The sequence below is a fragment of the Panthera tigris genome, chromosome D1 (assembly GCF_018350195.1).
Source record: "Panthera tigris isolate Pti1 chromosome D1, P.tigris_Pti1_mat1.1, whole genome shotgun sequence".
Taxonomy (NCBI): Eukaryota; Metazoa; Chordata; class Mammalia; order Carnivora; family Felidae; genus Panthera; species Panthera tigris.
In genome coordinates this window covers 78,331,230-78,349,954 of record NC_056669.1, presented here as the reverse complement: position 1 = coordinate 78,349,954, position 18,725 = coordinate 78,331,230, and the positions used below count along the sequence as shown (strand labels likewise).

Sequence of the window (18,725 nt, the reverse complement as noted above, 5' to 3'; positions counted from 1 at the left end):
ACTTGAATCATTTTATTTTATATTTGTGTGTATGTACCTAATGTTCTCACTAGAACTTCATTGAAAGGTTAAGATTTCTTTTGTCTCTGTTTCGTCACATTAACAGCCAAAGTATCTTATAAAAACAGTGTATGAAAATATGCATTTACTATTGGATATTTACCCATGGAATACAAAAACACTAATTTGTAAGGATATATGAATCCCTATGTTTAATGTATCATTATTTACATAAGCCAAATTATGGAAGCAGTCCAAGTACCTATCAATAGATTAATGGATAAAAGAGATGTGATAGAGGTATATAATTCAGCCATATAAAAAATTTAAATCTTGCCATGACATGGATAGAGCTAGGGAGTATAATGCTAAGTGAAATGAATCAGTCAGAGAAAGACAAATACTATATGATTTCACTCATATGTGGAATTGAAGAAACAAAACAAGTGAACAAAGGAGAGAGAGAGAGAGAGAGAGAGAGAAACCAAGAAAGACTCCACTATAGAGAACAAACTGATGGTTACCAGAGAGAAGGTAGGTGGGGGGAAGGGGTGAAATAGGTGAAGGGGATTAAGAGTACACTTATTATGATGAGCACTGAGTAATGTATAGAATTGTTGAATCACTATCCTGTACATCTGAAATGAACATAACATTATGTTAACTATACTGGAATTAAAATTAAAAACTAATAAAATTTTTAAAAAAGGAAAAAATAATCATGTAATAAAAGAGCAAATAATTGAAAGTTCTATTATAAGTTTAATTCAAAATGACCTCTAAATTGTATAGTAAGCACTACTATTCAACTCTCTTATACATATTATTTGTGATTTTCTTCAGTATATAACTTTTTGCCAAATAATTATCATGTGTTTTATTTAGGATTAAACATGAAATAATGTCATAACTGTGCAGTAAAATATATTACAGACAGTAAGCCTGTGAGATCAAGATGTCCCCTTTTTTTGTTGTATAAAGAATAGTACAGTGAATAGAAAAATCAGATTTGTACTCATGTTGTTCTGTTTTCATTTTCATGGTAAAGGTCAACACAAAACAACAAGAAACAGTCAAGAGAATTTCGTTTTAATTTTGAGTGTAGTTGACACACAATATTACATTAGTTCCAAGTACTAGGACATAGTGATTCGAATTTTCTTTATGTCATACTATGTTCACCACAAGTGTAGCTACCATCTGTCACATACAATGCTACTGAAATGTCATTGGTTATATTCCTTATTCCATACCTTTTATTTCCATGACTATCACTCTATAACGGGAAGCCTGTATCTTCCACTCCCCTTCCCCCACTTTGCCCTTCCCCCACTCCTTCTTTCTGGCAACCATCAGTTTGTTCTGTGTATTTATAAGTCTGATTTTTATTTTCTTGTTTATTTGTTTTGTTTTTTAGATTCCACATATAAGTGAAATCATATGGTATTAGGCAATAAAGCTTTTAAAGCCAATTTACAATGCTTTATACCTCTTCTTGAGAGCCTTAATGAGATAAGACTGATTTTGGTAGCTTGTGAAATAAAAATTATAGCACCACTACCAAAATTAAAAAAAATTATAGGAGAATATTGAATTGGTCCTGAGATTCCATATTTCTAAAAGGAACCATTGAATAAATATTTGGATTTAAGTAAATAGAGAGACAATAGGGAAAAAGTTTCTGAAATAAGTGTGTATGACTATAAATTGTTTTAAATGATCTGATTAAAATAATTTTTCTGAAAATTTTAGAATATGCACTATATTGTTTTAATTACATAACTTTATAATTAGTGTGATAGGAAAATTATTTTTCTATAATCAACCCATGAAATCAACCTTTGAATTCTCAATTCCTGTTACTAATAGTATACATTGCATCCTATAGAGATGGGTGCTAGGAAGACAAGGACAATCATAATCAATAGAAAGCTCCATCTGGCTGGCTGGATTTCACTGGGTTTTACTGGCCCATGGAAAACCTCATGCCTTTGGTACAAGATATGTACCATTCTCAGCCCAACACAAAGGTATATTTTCCTATGTTTATAAGGTCCAAAATTAGAACAATTTCTCAAGTCTCCATCCACGATTTCAATTAATCCTCCTACATAACTGAAAACTGGCCCCTTTTATCTAAGAGGATTAATCTTGTTCTCCATTGTTTCTATAATGACAAGTCACTTTCTTGCCCCATGCTTATCCCCAAGGAGAAAATTTTTCATACTTTATTTTTATGTCTTTTGCTTTTAGGGGCAGATCTAGGTTTACAGACCTGGAGTTTTACAACTTCTTATTGCCTTTTTAAGAAAAACAATAAGGGTGCCTGGCTGGCTCAGTTGGTTGAGTGTCCGACTCTTAATTTCAGCTCTGGCCATGATCCCAGTGTCGTGGGACCAAGCCCCACACTGAGCCCCATGTTGAGCTCTGTGCTGAGTGTGGAGCCTGCCTGAGACTCTCTCTCTCTCCTTCTACTCCTTTTCCCTGCTTAAGCTCTCGCCCTCTCTTTCAAAGAAAAGAAAAGTGAAAAGAAAAAAAAGAGAAGAAAAGAAAAATAATACAATATTATGAATACAAAATAAGATATGCAAATGATTATGTAAAATGAAAAGAATAAAAACAAATTACTAATTAAAGAAACCTGAGAGTTAACAAAACTATTACAATATCCAGAAAAACATAGTATAGTATTTTACCAATAAATTACCTGCTAAATCTCATACTATTCACATTGATTCATTCATGGGTCTCCACAAGAGTTTTTCCAGGAATATTGCACTTCACTTGAGGTCTTTTCACTCCACCATGGTAATTTTGCCAGACTTTTATCTAGAATCACTCGACTTCATCAGGATAAGTTGTGTCAAATACTGTAAGATATAATCCAACTCATAGGGATGTATGAAACACAACCTCACACAAGTGGACATATCGCATGTTTCAGGAAATACAAGATTTATGATAAATTTCATTCCATGACATTTCCACCAAAATTAAAGTATAGTATGTTTACAGTTGCATATCCTTCATTATTGGATAGAATCTTAGCAGAAGTCAGCTTCCATGTCGACTTGATCACCATGTGAATTGAATCCTCTGCTTAACAGTTTATATTCTGGATAATTATGGGATTGATTATGTTGCCAGCTTTTCATTCTGTACATTTCAAACATTACTCCTCTTTCTGACTTCACATTTACTGCGCTCAGAGTATGTACTAGTATCTCAGCAAGACCTCTGAACCTATAGCTTCAGATCATGACACCAGATAAGTTGACACAGTGGACAGTTGAGTTCTGGACCTATCTCCATTTCTCACCCCAGACCAGTCCTGTAACTTCCCTGTGTCCTTAGTTATTTATGTGTGTAAGATGAAAAGTCTAGACTAGCTGTTCTTTAATATATATCATTCAACTACTAAAGTTTCTAAAACATGGGGAGAAGAAAATTATTATGGGATCAAGAAACAAATACTTGGTTAAATTAGATAGAATGAGACAGAGAAAGAAAATGGTTGAGGGAAGGGCATTATAAAAAAGGGATGCATATATACAACTGAACAAAAGTTGGGGCAGAGGCATGAGATCACTTCTGATGACCCAAAGATAAAAGATATCTAAAGATATACGATGAAAAAGGTAAAGTTAGTAATTTCAAGAGGAAACTGATTTGATAGTAGTGGTATCAGGCAGGTAAGAAAGCCTGAGATCTCCAGATCTGACAATCAGTAGAGAATTGCTCCAGAAGGAACGGCAAGAATACTTTTCATATTAGGAAGAGAAGCCAAGGTCAACAAGCGAAGCATAATAGCAGACACATATGAAAGCCTTAGTAGCTTTACCAGAACTAAGGACTTCCATGTGTGTCTATGGAGTTTTGATGAACAATCAGAAAATGAGCACAAAGAAGCCAGGGCCAAGTCGCATACAGTGATTGATGCTATCGTCAGCATTGGAAAAATATGTCAGCAGACAAACTGAGGATTATAAATAAGATTTCAGTCTTTGGAAAAATGAATGCAAAATGCAGCTGAACCACAGTCCTATACAGCTAAGTTTAATCTGGAGACCGAGTCTCAAAAGTCCTATTTTTAAAGCCACACAAAAAGCACAAACCGGGCAATGACATTTTAGACATTCTCATTGAACATATTGATTATGAAGTCTGACTGCCTGACTTCCAGCCCACATTATGTAGTTCATCAACTGACTAACGTGGGGTGAGGTATTAACTCCTCTGAGTCCACTTTCCTCATTGTGAAATTGAGGATCGTGATGGTGAATTGGTCATGAGGATTAGATGAGATTGTAGGAGTACATAAGATTTTTTGCTGAACATGTGGCTCAGATGATCTATAAATGTTAACCATCATTCTTGTTAATATTGTTGTCATTGCTGCTGTTATCTTAATCTACTTTTGGTTAAAAAAAATGTATGTAGGAAAAGGAGCTGTATTCTATATGTGGACAGCTCCTGAGAATGAAAACACTGATTGGTAAAGAGAAAGTAATAGAGATTGCAGGGAGGAACAGTACCTGGGCAAGAACCCATTTCCAGCCACAAGGTGAGTTCAGTAGAGGACGTGAGGTGGAAAGATTGAAATGGAAGAGATTACATTTATAGCTCATTTATAGAGATTCTGTGCTTTTGGACCTGTCCTAATGGCCTCAAATACATTTATTCTTTCGTACCACCTCTGGGCATTGGCATTCACATTTCTGGTCCGTGTATTTTATAGGAAACCAAACCCCAGAGAGGTTGTATAGCTTGCTTGTAAAGGAAGAATATATGCTGGTACATGGATGTAGAGATCCTGTGACATCAAGGAGCTACAGCACCAGTGGAGTAATTAATAGAATCACCTGATAAGCCAGTAGCCAAGAGGAGTGTGTGGAAAAAAGCAGTGCAGCAGTTCAGTATAGAAATTGAGAGCCACATGTTTGGCACAAAACCACTTTAGTCCACAGCCTGCCTCTAACATTTATGTGACTGTAGGAAAGATATAAAACTCCTCTGAGCCTCAGTTTCCTCATCTATAACATGGTCCTAAAAATAGTGTCTCACAGTGACATTATGAGTATTAGAAGAAGTAATATGTACAAAGTGCTAGAGAGTGCCCCAAATACCGCAAATGTTAGCTTACTTAGCAAACACTGCTGCTTTTCATAATAATTCTAATCTTTTGAATTTCACAGGCAAGTAAATATCTCCAAAATATGTTTTGGGGAAGAAAAGTAAGTTTTAAGAACTTTGATTTTTCCAAGTAAGGACATTTGAAAGTAATTAACATCCGTCTATTGTCATCACCATTTCATAGGACAAGTGGTATTGTAATACAAAGAACTCAGGAAAAGACATTATCTCAAAACAAAGAATATACGTTAAATGAATCAAATCAACTTGCTGGAAAATGCTGAGGTACAGTGTTTTTTATTTTTGTTTTTTTCTGCTCAGACATATGAAACTTTATCATAGACCAGTTTATGAGGCACAGCCCAGTGGATCCCTTGGCCATACAAGTAGAAATAAAGCTTCTTCTACGAAATTCTACATTTGGAACACCATGGAAGTCAAGTTCCTTGGCATCTTTGTGGAGGATAGAAAAAGCAACAAGAGCAGGGTCAGACCTTCCTCATAAAAACTCTAAGGACTTCAGTTGTAAGGTAAGAAATCTGAGGCCCAAGTATAATGGGATGGATTAAAAAGTGGCCATGTACAATGAGAAAGAATGAAATATGGCCTTTTGTAGCAATGTGGATGGAACTGGAGAGTGTGATGCTAAGTGAAATAAGCCATACAGAGAAAGACAGATACCATATGGTTTCACTCTTATGTGGATCCTGAGAAACTTAACAGAAACCCATGGGGGAGGGGAAGGAAAAAAAAAAAAAGAGGTTAGAGTGGGAGAGAGCCAAAGCATAAGAGACTGTTAAAAACTGAGAACAAACTGAGGGTTGATGGGGGGTGGGAGGGAGGGGAGGGTGGGTGATGGGTATTGAGGAGGGCGCCTTTTGGGATGAGCACTGGGTGTTGTATGGAAACCAATTTGACAATAAATTTCATATAAAAAAATGGCCATGTAAAGGTAGTAGAATTTTGGATGACACTGCTCATAAACACTGGACCATATTACTGCCCAAAAGGGTTAGAAGTCAGCATTTGGGAAGCCAAATTCCTAAGAAGAATTGGATTGTTTCCTATAGGTACCATATGAGAGACTATTTAGATGAGCCTCAATATGAGAAAAATGTAAATGGATTTTGGGTAGATGTACTTAGATCTCTGAGTGGGGGGAATGATTTTTTAAAGCATAATTGCTGAGTTACTCAACTCTACAAAGGGGAAAGGTAACATAGGACATACTAAAGCTCCTTTTCTAGTATATCTTATAACTAGCTTGGGCACATTCCAGAGTGGCCTTTGAATTAAATGTTATGTTAAGAGACAAATGTCTAGAGAGTAATAGTTCCAAGCACTAAATGATACCACAGTTAAGCAGAGAACATGGCTTAGCAAAGGGAAATTAAAAGCTGCAACAATAAGCTATTCCAATGACAAAGGAAGTAACTCAGTGAACTATCACTTGTAAACCATATTTTTTTTCCTTTCCTAGTATTTCTAAAATCCTTCCTGCCAATGTTGTACAGACAATTTCTCATACTTCCTTATTTCATACTGAAAACAAAGCACAAGGTGATGTTTGCCAAACTCAGTAACTATTAATGTTATTGGTTTACCTAGTATTTCAATATTCTGATGCATAGTTTTTAAACTATGTCAGGAATGAGTGACATATACATGATAGTGTCAGTCAAACATGAGAGAATAAATCCTTACCAGTTTAAGTATAAAGTAGTCTAGTATAATACATGTTTTAATTCTCTTTCAAAAATATTTGGAAACAGGTCATTAAAGTGCATTAGGTAGTCCCATCTTATAGGCAAATCAAAATTCTAATAACAATTAATTAATTTATTTAAAAACATGTGTTGATCATCTATTCTATGCTGGGTAGGGACTGTAGAGTCACATGAATTAAAAGCAAAACATAGTTTCTGTTGCCATTACTTAACAGAAATAGGCAAGCAGACATTAAGTAGGATCAATGTCTGACCAGGCAACTACAACTTGTAACAGAGAAGGTGAGCGATAGACTAGGTCAGAATGGATGGGTAATCAGAAAAGTCTTTTAGGAAATGATGTATGAGCTGGTTACAGAATGAGACAGGGAAAATTACATATCATGTTACAGGTAGAAGTCACAGCATGTTACAGGTAGAAGTCACAGGAAGTGCAAAGCCTCAGAGGAAAGAAAGCATGGGACTTTCAGAAAAAAGCAGCATTCGCTGGGGGAAGGACTTATGAGGGAGGTTGTAAGAAAAGATAAGAGTTGATAGGTAGGTAGATGCTGGATCCTGAAGGACTAGGGAACTTGAATTCTATTCTGAGGAGAATGGGTGCCTATTTGCCATGCAGGTGGTCCCATCTGAGCATGACTCTCAGAAGGGTAAATTTATACTTGGAAGAAAATATGAATTTTATTTTTGAGAGGATTGGTAAGGCTTATAGAAGAGACGTAAGGTTAACTTAGATTAGTGTCTCAGAAATGCAGCAAAAGGCCAGGTTACTAGGAACAAAAGTGTCTAACAAGTCATTCTTGGCATCTAGCAAAGGCTAATATAATTTGATATGTGTCTTAGTCCATTCAGGCTGTTGTAACAAAATACCACTGACTGGGTAGCTCATAAACAACAAAAATTTATTCCTGGAAGCTGGGAACTCTAAGATCAAGGTGCCAGCAAGGTCATATTCTGGTGAGTGTTCATAGCCAAGGCCTTCTCATTGTGTGCTCACATGGTGGAAAGGGACGAGGGAGTGCTTGGTTTCTCTTTTAGAAGAACAACTAATTTCACTCCTGAGGCTCCACCCTCAAGACCTAAGTATATCCCAAAGGCCCCACCTCCTCATGCTATCACCTTGGGCATTAAGATTTTAACATATGAATTTTGGGGGAACACCAATATTCATACCACAGCAATACATTATGTTGGTAATTATACCATTATTTCTTGCATCGATAATCCTTAGCAAACTTCAGTAACATAATGCTCACTGAAAGTGGAACTTTATGGTAAAAGTGGTAAGGGAAAGTGACTGTCTGATTAGGGTGAACCCGGGCTGAGAAAACAGAACAGCTTAGGTGAAATTATGAGACAACAGAGCAAGAGTGACCAAGAAGACAGAAGCTTAAGAACCTTAGAAGTATTAATGGGAGATAGTGGTTAGGATTCAGGTACAGAGTTGTGGAAAATTTTATTTAGATTATTTTGTTTGCTTGCTTGCTTGCTTGCTGTAGGCAGCACAGAGCAAAGTGAAAGGAGGTGAACAAAACTAAGCTCAGAACAATGAGCCTTGTAGTCACGTGTGGGATGGATTAAAAGGGGGAACATTAGAGAATGGAGAATAAGGAGAAATTATGAGAATTGAGAAAAGATTTAATTTTTAAGAGAAAAATCAGTTTTAAAAAAGAGAAGAAAAATAAGAGAAATATAAAGGAAGAATTTCCAGGGCTTGAAGTTCGTCTGTAAGAGGTGCAATAAAAAGTGAAGTTAGATATGACTCCTTAATCTTACTGCCCTTTGAAATCAAGGATTTAGGATATTGATTTTGGTGTGGTGAGGATGTGATGATAAAAGGACAATGGGTCCTCTTTTGGATGATCAGTTGAAATCCGTAAGATGAACACACGTGCCCAGGAAGGTCAAACCTCAGATGGGTGGGTTGGGGCACGTTGGACCTATTAAAAGGGATGAAATGGTTCATCTAAAGGAGAATGGTAAGCAAATGTGGCACTGTTGGAAGGGTAGGGTATGTATCTGGGGAAAGTACATGCCAGTAATGGAGAATGAGTAAGATGTAAATAAGAAAAGACTGACCAATGTCTTCCTAACTACAGTCAACAGAACATGCTATGCAGTGTTGAAAGATGAAGCCCAGTTCCATGGAAATAGACTTCTCTGTAGAAGGATGTGTGATACAAGACAAGGGGGAATTCAGTTCATGACTTGTACAGCTTGGCATTACTGAACATTATTAGCAACTGATAACCATTACATAATGATTGGCATGAAGTAGAGAAAGAAGGGAAAAGAAAATTAAAAGGAGGGGAAACAAGGAAAGAAGACAGAAAAGCTAAAGTTCTCCTCTCTAGGCACATAAAAAGGAAATGAAGACTCTCTGATGCCTTTATGGCAGAAAAGGAGCGAGGCTCAGGACTTCCACATTTTTAAAGCTCTTCACAGCTTCCCTGTGCTGCTTGCATAGGAGCACTAAACTTGCTTAGAAGGCAAACATGTCAGATAGTTTTTAAATCTTAAAAAGATATCTATCAACCTTATGTATATATCACCTCAGGGTGATACTTCACACAGCAAGATTAATAATGTCGTAAATATGCTTCCTCAGAATGATTCAGCTTGGGTTCAACCCAGACTTCTCCAAGACCAGCCTTCCCTTTACCTCTTCATTTCATACAAAAGGAAACAAATAGTTAATGAAATTAACATGGTATGTCAAGGCTGGACAGAGAGTGAGCCAGTGGTACAACCAATCTTTAGGCCCTGTTGCACTTTCTGCCTCCATGATTCCTAGGGTTAGAATTTTCAATTGTGTTTTGAGATGATTAACTGAAAATGTCTTGCTGTGAGGTCACTGATCATACACCTCTCTGATCAAGGCGATAAGAAGGGCTCTGGACCACAAAAATTACATATAATATTTACAAAGTGCATGTTTAATGGGAGATATTACCTTCAATTAAACTAAACTATCCTTGATTTAAAAAAAAAAAAGGAGCATGGAGACTAAATTCAGTTTCAATCTATCACTGAAGTCTATACTCTTCCCACTCTTGAGGGGCAAATCACTTGCCATTCATCATGAAGGGACTGAACTTGATAAACACCTTATAAATCTATGACTACATTACTTTTCAAATAGACTATGTTTCTAAGATTTTATTACCTTACAAGCCTTCTCAAGCATTTGTTAATATAGTGGCTTAGAGGTTCTGATTTCCTTTGAAAGAAGAAAGACTTAGATGGCCAATAAGTTTGCAATTTGGAAGGAGATATGGTGATTAATTATTTCTCTGAGTTTATTGGTGGATTAAGGCCATTGCTATAGCCTCTATGGCTTTTACTTACTATGTTCTTACTGTTAGTACCTATCCACAGGCATAGATGATACTAGGACTATATTAGACATCTATACTGATAAACTATCACGTTGAAGTGTTGCAGTAATGGCACCAATGAATCACTCTTCCCTTTGTCTATTCCTTTGCATAATTACTAGCCACAATGGTCCTGGGTTTGGTCAGATGACTTTCTGCAGCTAATGGGACATCAGTAATCATGGCATAAGCAGAGGCTTGAATAGCATTTGCACCTTGGGGCTTGCCTCCGTGGAATTCTGTCAACATACAAAAAGCCAGGCTAGGACAAAATTGTTGGAGACAAATGGCCCAGCCTACAGCTAGCACCAACATGTGAATGAGACCATTTCTTATTGTGTAGCCCAACCAAATTGTTAGATTTTACAGGCTTATTAATGGCCCAAGCACACGGCCAAGCAGAGCAACAGAATTTTGGGTAAACTACATCGTTCTTATTTTAAGCTACTAAGTTTTGGGGTGATTTGTTACATACCACTATTTTGTTGTTACAGTTACATAGTCCTATGTGCCTATACTATGATATTCTTGTTTCTTTTTGTTTTTCACTCCTTTGCCATATAGAGGTAAAACACATTCCCTACAGGAAGAACTACATGTTTCTTAAAACACAAAATATATTGGTTTTCATTTTCCCACATTCAATAACCTCTAGCTTTTCAATTTATTTGCATTATACACTATTTATATTAGTTTGCTATGTGTAACAAAGTGCAGACAGTGTGATTTAAAGTGCATTTTCCCTGAAATAAAGTGTATTTTTCAAATGAAAACATCATACTATGCTAACACACATTTTTAGTTAAAATGCAGACCTTCCAAATGCAAGAAGAAATATTTGCAAACACTTTTTAGTAGAAAGTCTTGATTCTACACCATCAAAAATTGGTTTGTTGGATTTCCCCTATCTGCTTGACATTTTAAGGATTCTATGTCAGAAGACAAAGCCATTATTATAATAATGACAATAGGACTTATTTGTAAAATATTCCACAGTTAATAGATTGTCCTAGACTACCATGAAGACTGTATAAATAATACTTTATATGTTAAAAAGAGAGAGAACAACTGGTATTCAATAGTTTATGGCATATTTATTATGATTTATCCAAAATTATCAGTATATGCTATGTCTATATATGACAGAAATTACAGAAAAGCCAAAACTCTGCTCTATTTCCAACTTTTAACTTTTCCGTAGATGGTATATATCATTGAAGGTTTTCTAAGCACTTTAGTTTCTCTTCTTTTGGCCTTGTCTCTGTTCAGTAATTTACAGATGATATTGTAAGTAGGCTTAGCAAGGATGCGAGATGAGGCTCATATTACTTTATTTCACCATCTTCCTTAGTAGGTGTCCAATAATTCTTAGAAAAAACAGTTGATGAGCTGTAATGTGTTTAGGGGATTATTTGAGAGTCAGATTTATCACATTATCTCTGCCACACAATAGCAGGTTGAACTCAGGGTCACCTTTCCTGATTGTAAGGGCTTGATTAATTGAGTCTATTGATTTCCTAAAATCCCTAGATAATATGACTACCTACTCAACACTTGTACCTATCACTCTTTAATTTCTCACGTTTCCTTCCTCAGATTTGGTCCAAGTGAATTTAAAATGCCAGCAACGTTGATCCCTGAATTTGCAAAAATTATTTTCATCTTATATTAGTGTTTCAAGATGAAGTGTGAATATTCAGCTCATAATGGAAATAATGGGACTATTCCTAGAGGGATTAATTTTCTCATTCAATATCCAGTGAGGGTCTCTTATGTGTACTATGGTAGATGCTAATAATAAAGAGCAAATGTAAAACGTAGCCCCTACATAAAAGAAGCTTATATTCAAGCAGAGCTAGTCACTGTAAGCTAGTGTAATTACACTATAATGGAGAATTACACAGAACTGTATGAGCATATTGGAGAGAAAACTATCCACCACATCAGTAGCTCATGATTGCATAGGACACTTCCAAAAGTTGTTCAAATGTATGAAGAAGGACCAATATTACATAAGAGGACACCAAGGCCTACTGAGGTTAAGTAGTTGCCAGTCATCTCATACCCAGTGCACATCAGAGCTGGAGTATTACCAGTGTTTGATTTTGAGACCTGCTGCCTTTCTGCTTAACTAGAGTTCTTTCACAGAGAGAAGTAACTTAGTTTTGTCTATCTGCTATTTCAGTACCCCGTGATGGTGAGGGTTATCATTGCCTCTGAAAATGCTTAAAGGATCAGAAGTTAGAATGAAAAAACTATCTAGCTATATGACAGCACTTAGTCCTGAGACTGGAACCAGCTCTTTTGCATTCAGGTCTGAATACAGGAAGTAACACTGTATCTTACTTTGCAGAAAATAACCATTCAAGAACAAATGTATCTTCATAGATATATGAGCTCTCTCACAAATAAATTCACCTCTTAGTTGTTTTTCCTAAGTTAATAAATTGAATAAGTGCTATGCTTTCTAGAGAGATTGAAAGTCATGCATTGAAGCCAACTTTATTCTTTTTGGATACATTTCAAAGCTAGTAAATACATATTATAAGCAAGAATCAAGTCAACACAATAAAAGTGACATTGAAGAGTCCTGAAAAATGAGAGGAAGCCAGTGTTGCAAAGAGTAGGAAGTTTGGAATTCCATGTAAAGAAACAGTATGTGCTGATTCACAGGAGAAAGTCTCAAATGTTAGTAGTTATCAGGAGTTTATAAGCTATTCTTCCAGAGGAGCAACCATAGGAGAAGTGCCAGTCTAAAAAAAATCGAATTAGTCATTATGTATTAGATAAATCAGTCATATTTTTACATAAAAAATGAATTTCGATTTTCAAATTAGAAGGGCTGCTACCCAAAATTTCTGAATTTTCCCCTAGCTTCATTCTACCTGTGAAACAATTGCACTAGCAAAGCTTCTATTGTATCTTGTGGTCTGGAGCTGGTAAGGTTGGAGGGATGGACAAGAGGGATGAGATGAGGAAATGGGGGCAGAAGAAAGAAAAGAAATGTGGGAGACAAGGGTACTATTTTGAGTCAACCTGTGAAGAGTTAGTTTTGAACTTGCCCAAAGGACATAGAATTTAATGATGAAAACAATCAAAATAAAGTTTAGAAAATAACCTTTGGACAGAGATTGTCCATGAATAATTGAAGCCAATCTAGACACTCAAATTTGCATCCATATGCACGTATACCCTCTGTTGTGCTTTTATTCACTAAAATAAAATAAAAGCAGTAGAGGACATGTAAATGTCATTTTGCATATCCTAAATTATTAAAAAGTTAACTTTGTCTTCTATCATCATTTCCTACTGTCAGTGAATTGTATATTTGAATGGAGAATCGGATGCACAAAAATTATATATTTATAAAACCATTACCTATAGGAGAGCAAGCTGTGTAGACTATATTGCCTGGTGAAAGGGGTTAATCCAGAAACAAAGTTTGCTTTTTTAATTGTATATTTTTAAACATTATGATTTGTTATTCATATATATAGTGAAATGATTTCTACAGTCAAGCTAATTAACATATTCATTTTCGCACATATTTATCTTGTGTGTATGTGTGGTGACAGCATCTGAAAGCTATTCTCTTAGCAAATTACCAGTATTCAATACAGTATTGTGGACTGTAGCTATCAGTATTATTGACTATACTTTACATCTCTATACTTTTTCATTATATGTAGCTGCAACTTTGTACACTTTGGGCGTCGACCCAGTCCCCGTTCTTGGCTTATTTTATCTAGCATAATATTTTCCAGTTTCTTCCATTCTGTTGCAAATGTCAGGGTCTCCTCCTTGGGGACAAACCTATTTTTAAGTGACAGTTTACATGCAAAAATGACAGTTGCCCTCATACAGTTTACTTTTCCAGGGGAACCAGAGAAAAGGAAACTTAGTTTCTTGATCTGAAGAAATCATCAACTACACTGTTCTAAGAATTTAGAAAACTGTGTTACCTCACCTGTTTATAGCTACTGTTATTGCTGCTGCTTTTGATGTTATGCAGACTATTATCTCATTATTTATAGAGAAACTGATAAGACAAAAAAATATCTGGGTATTTCGCGTTGGGAATATCAGAAAGGAACAGAGATGGTGATTGTACTCCACTTTGCAATGCTCTTATCAGAGCAAATGAGAAAACATACTTACAGGATGAAGGAGACTTTTGTAAGTAGGATTCATATTAAATCCCTGGGATCATTTGGGAGGGAAGAATAAAGATAAATAAGTCTGGACCAAACCTAGGACTTCAGGATTGAAAAGTGATAGAAACATGATGAGGGCGAATGCTTTTCAAGAATGTATTAGCCAGTAGTTCCAAAGAGACCTAATAATTCAATACCAGGGAGATACTCTGAGGAACAAATCATACAACAATGTGCTTATATATAGTCATTGTGTAAATTATTTCCCCTTCAGTAAAAGGCTAATTTATAATGTGTAACTCTTCATAAAGTATCTCAAAGTGCAGGGTGCTCAGTAGTGTCAGATGTATTAGAATTGAAGGAAAAAGCAAAAGATCCAATGAATTTAGCAATTAGAAGCTTAATGATTTTTTTTTAATAAAAATTTTTCATACTGAAAATACTAGTAGAAGCTCATGTGAGGTTAATTTAAGGGCGGATTTTGCATGATAAACACATATATTTATATATATCAAGAGCATCCCAGAACCCAGGAGCTTGACTTTGAAGCAAATAAACTAAACATAAGTTCATGGGAAGGTCTGTTTATTTAACCTGAGGAGAAGTAAAACACATATATGCTTACATCCTGAGAGAAAACAGTCAGCATAACATATGAACTTAAAGGAGAAATAGAGTCTACTTGCACAAAACAGACATCAGAAAAGGCAGGATGTAGATTCAAAGCAGAGACACTTTGGTGCAGACCATCCCTCAGGAGGGTGACCAAAGATGGAGGGAAGCTAGACTGGCATCTAAAGCTGCTTTGGCATTTGTGGAAACAAAAGACAAGAAATTCCCAAGGAAACAGAGAGGAAAATAGGGCCCCTCAAGCACAGCTTCAGAGTTTCTAAATGACTATGCTGATGATTTTCCCTGAAAGAAAGATTCAGACCAGTGGTCTACAAATAAATGTGTACAGATCAGGATACAATGACAGACAAAACCTGGCTGCTTTTAAAAGTGAGAGAATTTTTTTTATATATGTTTGTGGGTATGATCGCTATAAATTATTTTTAGTATGTTGTTTTTTAAGTACTTCTTTCCTGCTATGAGTGCAGTGTGTACATGAGGTTCATAAGTCCCCATACAGATACAACCCAAAGAGGACTTCACTAAGACACATTGTAATAAAACTATCAAAAGACAAAGATATAGAGAGAACTTTGAAAGCAGCAAGGAAAAAGAAACTGAGGTCATGCAAGGGAACTCCCATAAAACTACTATAGCAAATTTCCTAGCCGAAACCTTACATGCCAGAAGAGAGTGTAATGATATATTCAAAGTGCCAAAAGTCAAGAATGCTTTACCCTAAAACAAACCACAAGAGACTCATAATGAAAGAGAATAAACTGAGTGTTGATGGAGGTAGGTGGGTGGAAGATGGGCTACATGGAGGATAAGTATTAAGAAGGGCACTTGTGATGAGCACCGGGTGAAAAAGAATGCTTTACCCTACAAACCTTTCCTCTAGAAATGAAGGACAGATAAAGGCTTCCCCAGACAATCAGTTAGACCTGCCTTACAAAATACTGAAGTGCATTCTTCAAGTTGAAATGAATGGACACTAATTAGTGACATGAAAATGTATGAAAGTGTAAAACTCATTAGCAAAGATATATATAGATATATATAGATATATATAGATATATATCTATATATATCTATCTTTAAACAAAATCAGAATACTCTGATATCGTAATTGTGCTTTAAATCGCTGAACTCTAGTATACAGGTTAAAAGACAGACATTAAAACTAGTGATAGCGACAGTAATTTGTAAGTGAATACACAATATAAAATATTTAAATCATGACAACAAAAGCATAAAATGTGAGAAGAAAGGGTAGAGTTTTTCTATGTGATTAAAGTTCTAAGCTTAAAATAGATTGTTATAATGAAGATGTTTTACACAAGCTACATGTTACCCACAGGGCAAAAACCTACAGTAGATACAGAAAAGCTAGAGTAATAACAGCATACTACTAGAGTAAATCATCAAATCACAAAGGAAGATAGTAAAAGAAGAAGAAAGGAGCAATGGAACTAAAATCATCCCCAAAACAATTAATAAGATGGTAATAGTAAGTCCTTACCTATCAATAATTATTTTAAATGTGATAGATTAAATTATCCTATGAAAAAACATAGAGTGGCTAAATGGGTTTTTAAAAAGACCTAATCATATGCCATCTCTAAGAGATTCACTTCAGCTTTAAGAACACACATTGGATGAAAATGAAGGGAAAACTAAAAGAGAACAGAGGTAGCTATACTTACATCAGACAAAATAGACTGTCACTCAATAATTATAACAATGAAAGTCATTGTATAATGATAAAAGAGCCAATTCATTAAGAGGATACAACAATTATAAATATATATGCATCCAACATTGGGTTGCCATATTTACCAAGAAAATATGAACAGAAATGAAGAGGAAATAGAGAGCAATTCAACAGTGGTAGGAGACTTCCATACCCTACTTCAACAATATATTTCATCTAGGCCAAAAATCAATAAGGAAAATATGTATAAACCATAAGGACTTAATGTCTAAAATATAAGGAACACATACAACTCAATAGCAAAAAAATAATAATAATAATCCCATTTAAACATCAGGAAATTGTATGAATAGTCTTTTCTCTCAAGAAGATATACTAATAGCTAACAGGTACATGAAAAGGTGCTAAACATCAATAATCATCAGGGAATTGCAAGTCAAAACTACCTCTTACTTCTTAGGATGGCTATTACCAAAACAATAGATAACAAATGTTGGTGAGGATGTTGAGAAAAGGGAATTATTGCTCATTATTGGTGGGAATGTAAATTGGTACAGCCATGATAGAAAACAGTATTCCTTGAGAAATTAAAAATAGAACAACCAAGAATCCAGCAATCCCCCTTCTGGATAAATATATTGCATAGATATATGCACATTAATGTTCATTGAAGCATTATTCACAATAACTAAGATACAGAAATAGCCTAAATAAGCTCACAAAAACAAACAAACTCATCAAAAAAAGAATTGTTATTGCCAGGGGTTTAGGGGGAGGGGAAATGGGGACATGTTGGTCAAAGATCATAACTTTCAGTTATAGGATGAATAAGTTCTGAGGATGTAATACATCATGATAATTAAATTTAGTAATACTGTGTTTTATACCTGAAATTTTCTAAAAGAGTAAGTCTTAAATATTCTCATCAAAGTGGGGGAGAAATAGATCTATGTGAGTCAATGGACATGTTCGTTAACTTGATTTCTGTAATCATTTAACAATGAATACATATACCAAATCATCACATTGTATACTTTAAATATATACAATTTTATTTGTCAATTACATGGCAATCAAGCTAGAGAAATGAATAAATATATAAGCCATGATTCTATGAATTTCTCATTATTTGATCTTGAGCAACTCATTTAGTTAGCACCATTTAGCAATACCTGTGTATTTGGAAAATTAAAAGAAAATGCCTATGCTAAATGCACCTGGTAGCTGTATAATACATATTAATTCTTCTGCTTTAAGAGAGAAATTAGCAAAATCATTTCATTTTTCATGAAATAATAGCCACTAAATTCATAAAAATAAAGTATGATTTACACTTAACTGTCGTAATTATTATTGCATTTCTCTTGAGGAGCCTCATTTCGCCATACAACCTTGCTGGTAAATTTGATAACTCTCTAACTGACCCAAGACTTCAGAAGTTTTGTCGCAGTGAGCGAGAATATGTTGGGGCTTATTATGTAGGTCAGAAAATATAACAATATAATTTCTTCCTAGCATTTCCTGAGTGTATGAATGAGTTCAGTACTTCCCCAAACCGAATTGCACATTTAATACATCACGCACCACCAGAGACATCTTTTGATTACAAATACAAGTTCACACTCTAGTCTGCTCAAGAGTCCATTTCTTTACAACATATTTTGTCTCTTAATAAACACCGTACATATAGAACTAAATATATGTGTGAATGTGTGTGTGTATGCTTGTGTGTGTGTTTCTGCTAACTAAAGCAAAGCAAACATCTCCTATGCTCTTCCATTTTTTTAAAAGCTGAATCAAGGGGCGCCTGGGTGGCTCAGTCGGTTGAGTGTCTGACTTTGGCTCAGGTCATGATCTCGAGGTTTGTGGGTTCGAGCCCCGCGTCGGGCTCTGTGCTGACAGCTCGGAGCCTGGAGCCTGCTTCCGATTCTGTGTCTCCCTCTCTCTCCGCCCCTCCCCTGCTTGTGCTCTGTCTCTTTCTGTCTTTCAAAAATAAATAAAATGTAAAAAA

At 35.4% G+C, this 18,725-nt stretch overlaps 1 long non-coding RNA gene and 1 other non-coding gene across 3 annotated transcripts in view; both read left to right on the top strand.

Moving 5' to 3' along the window:
* Positions 1-18,725, top strand: part of LOC122231132 — a 65,283-nt gene that overhangs the window by 30,039 nt on the left and 16,519 nt on the right. For both annotated transcript variants that reach the window (XR_006208288.1, XR_006208287.1), the window contains exon 2: positions 5,455-5,663. This is a non-coding gene — a long non-coding RNA (uncharacterized LOC122231132). The remainder of the gene's footprint in view (positions 1-5,454; positions 5,664-18,725) is intronic.
* Positions 18,520-18,604, top strand: TRNAQ-UUG. Its single transcript has one exon. It is a non-coding gene; the product is annotated as a tRNA-Gln (tRNA).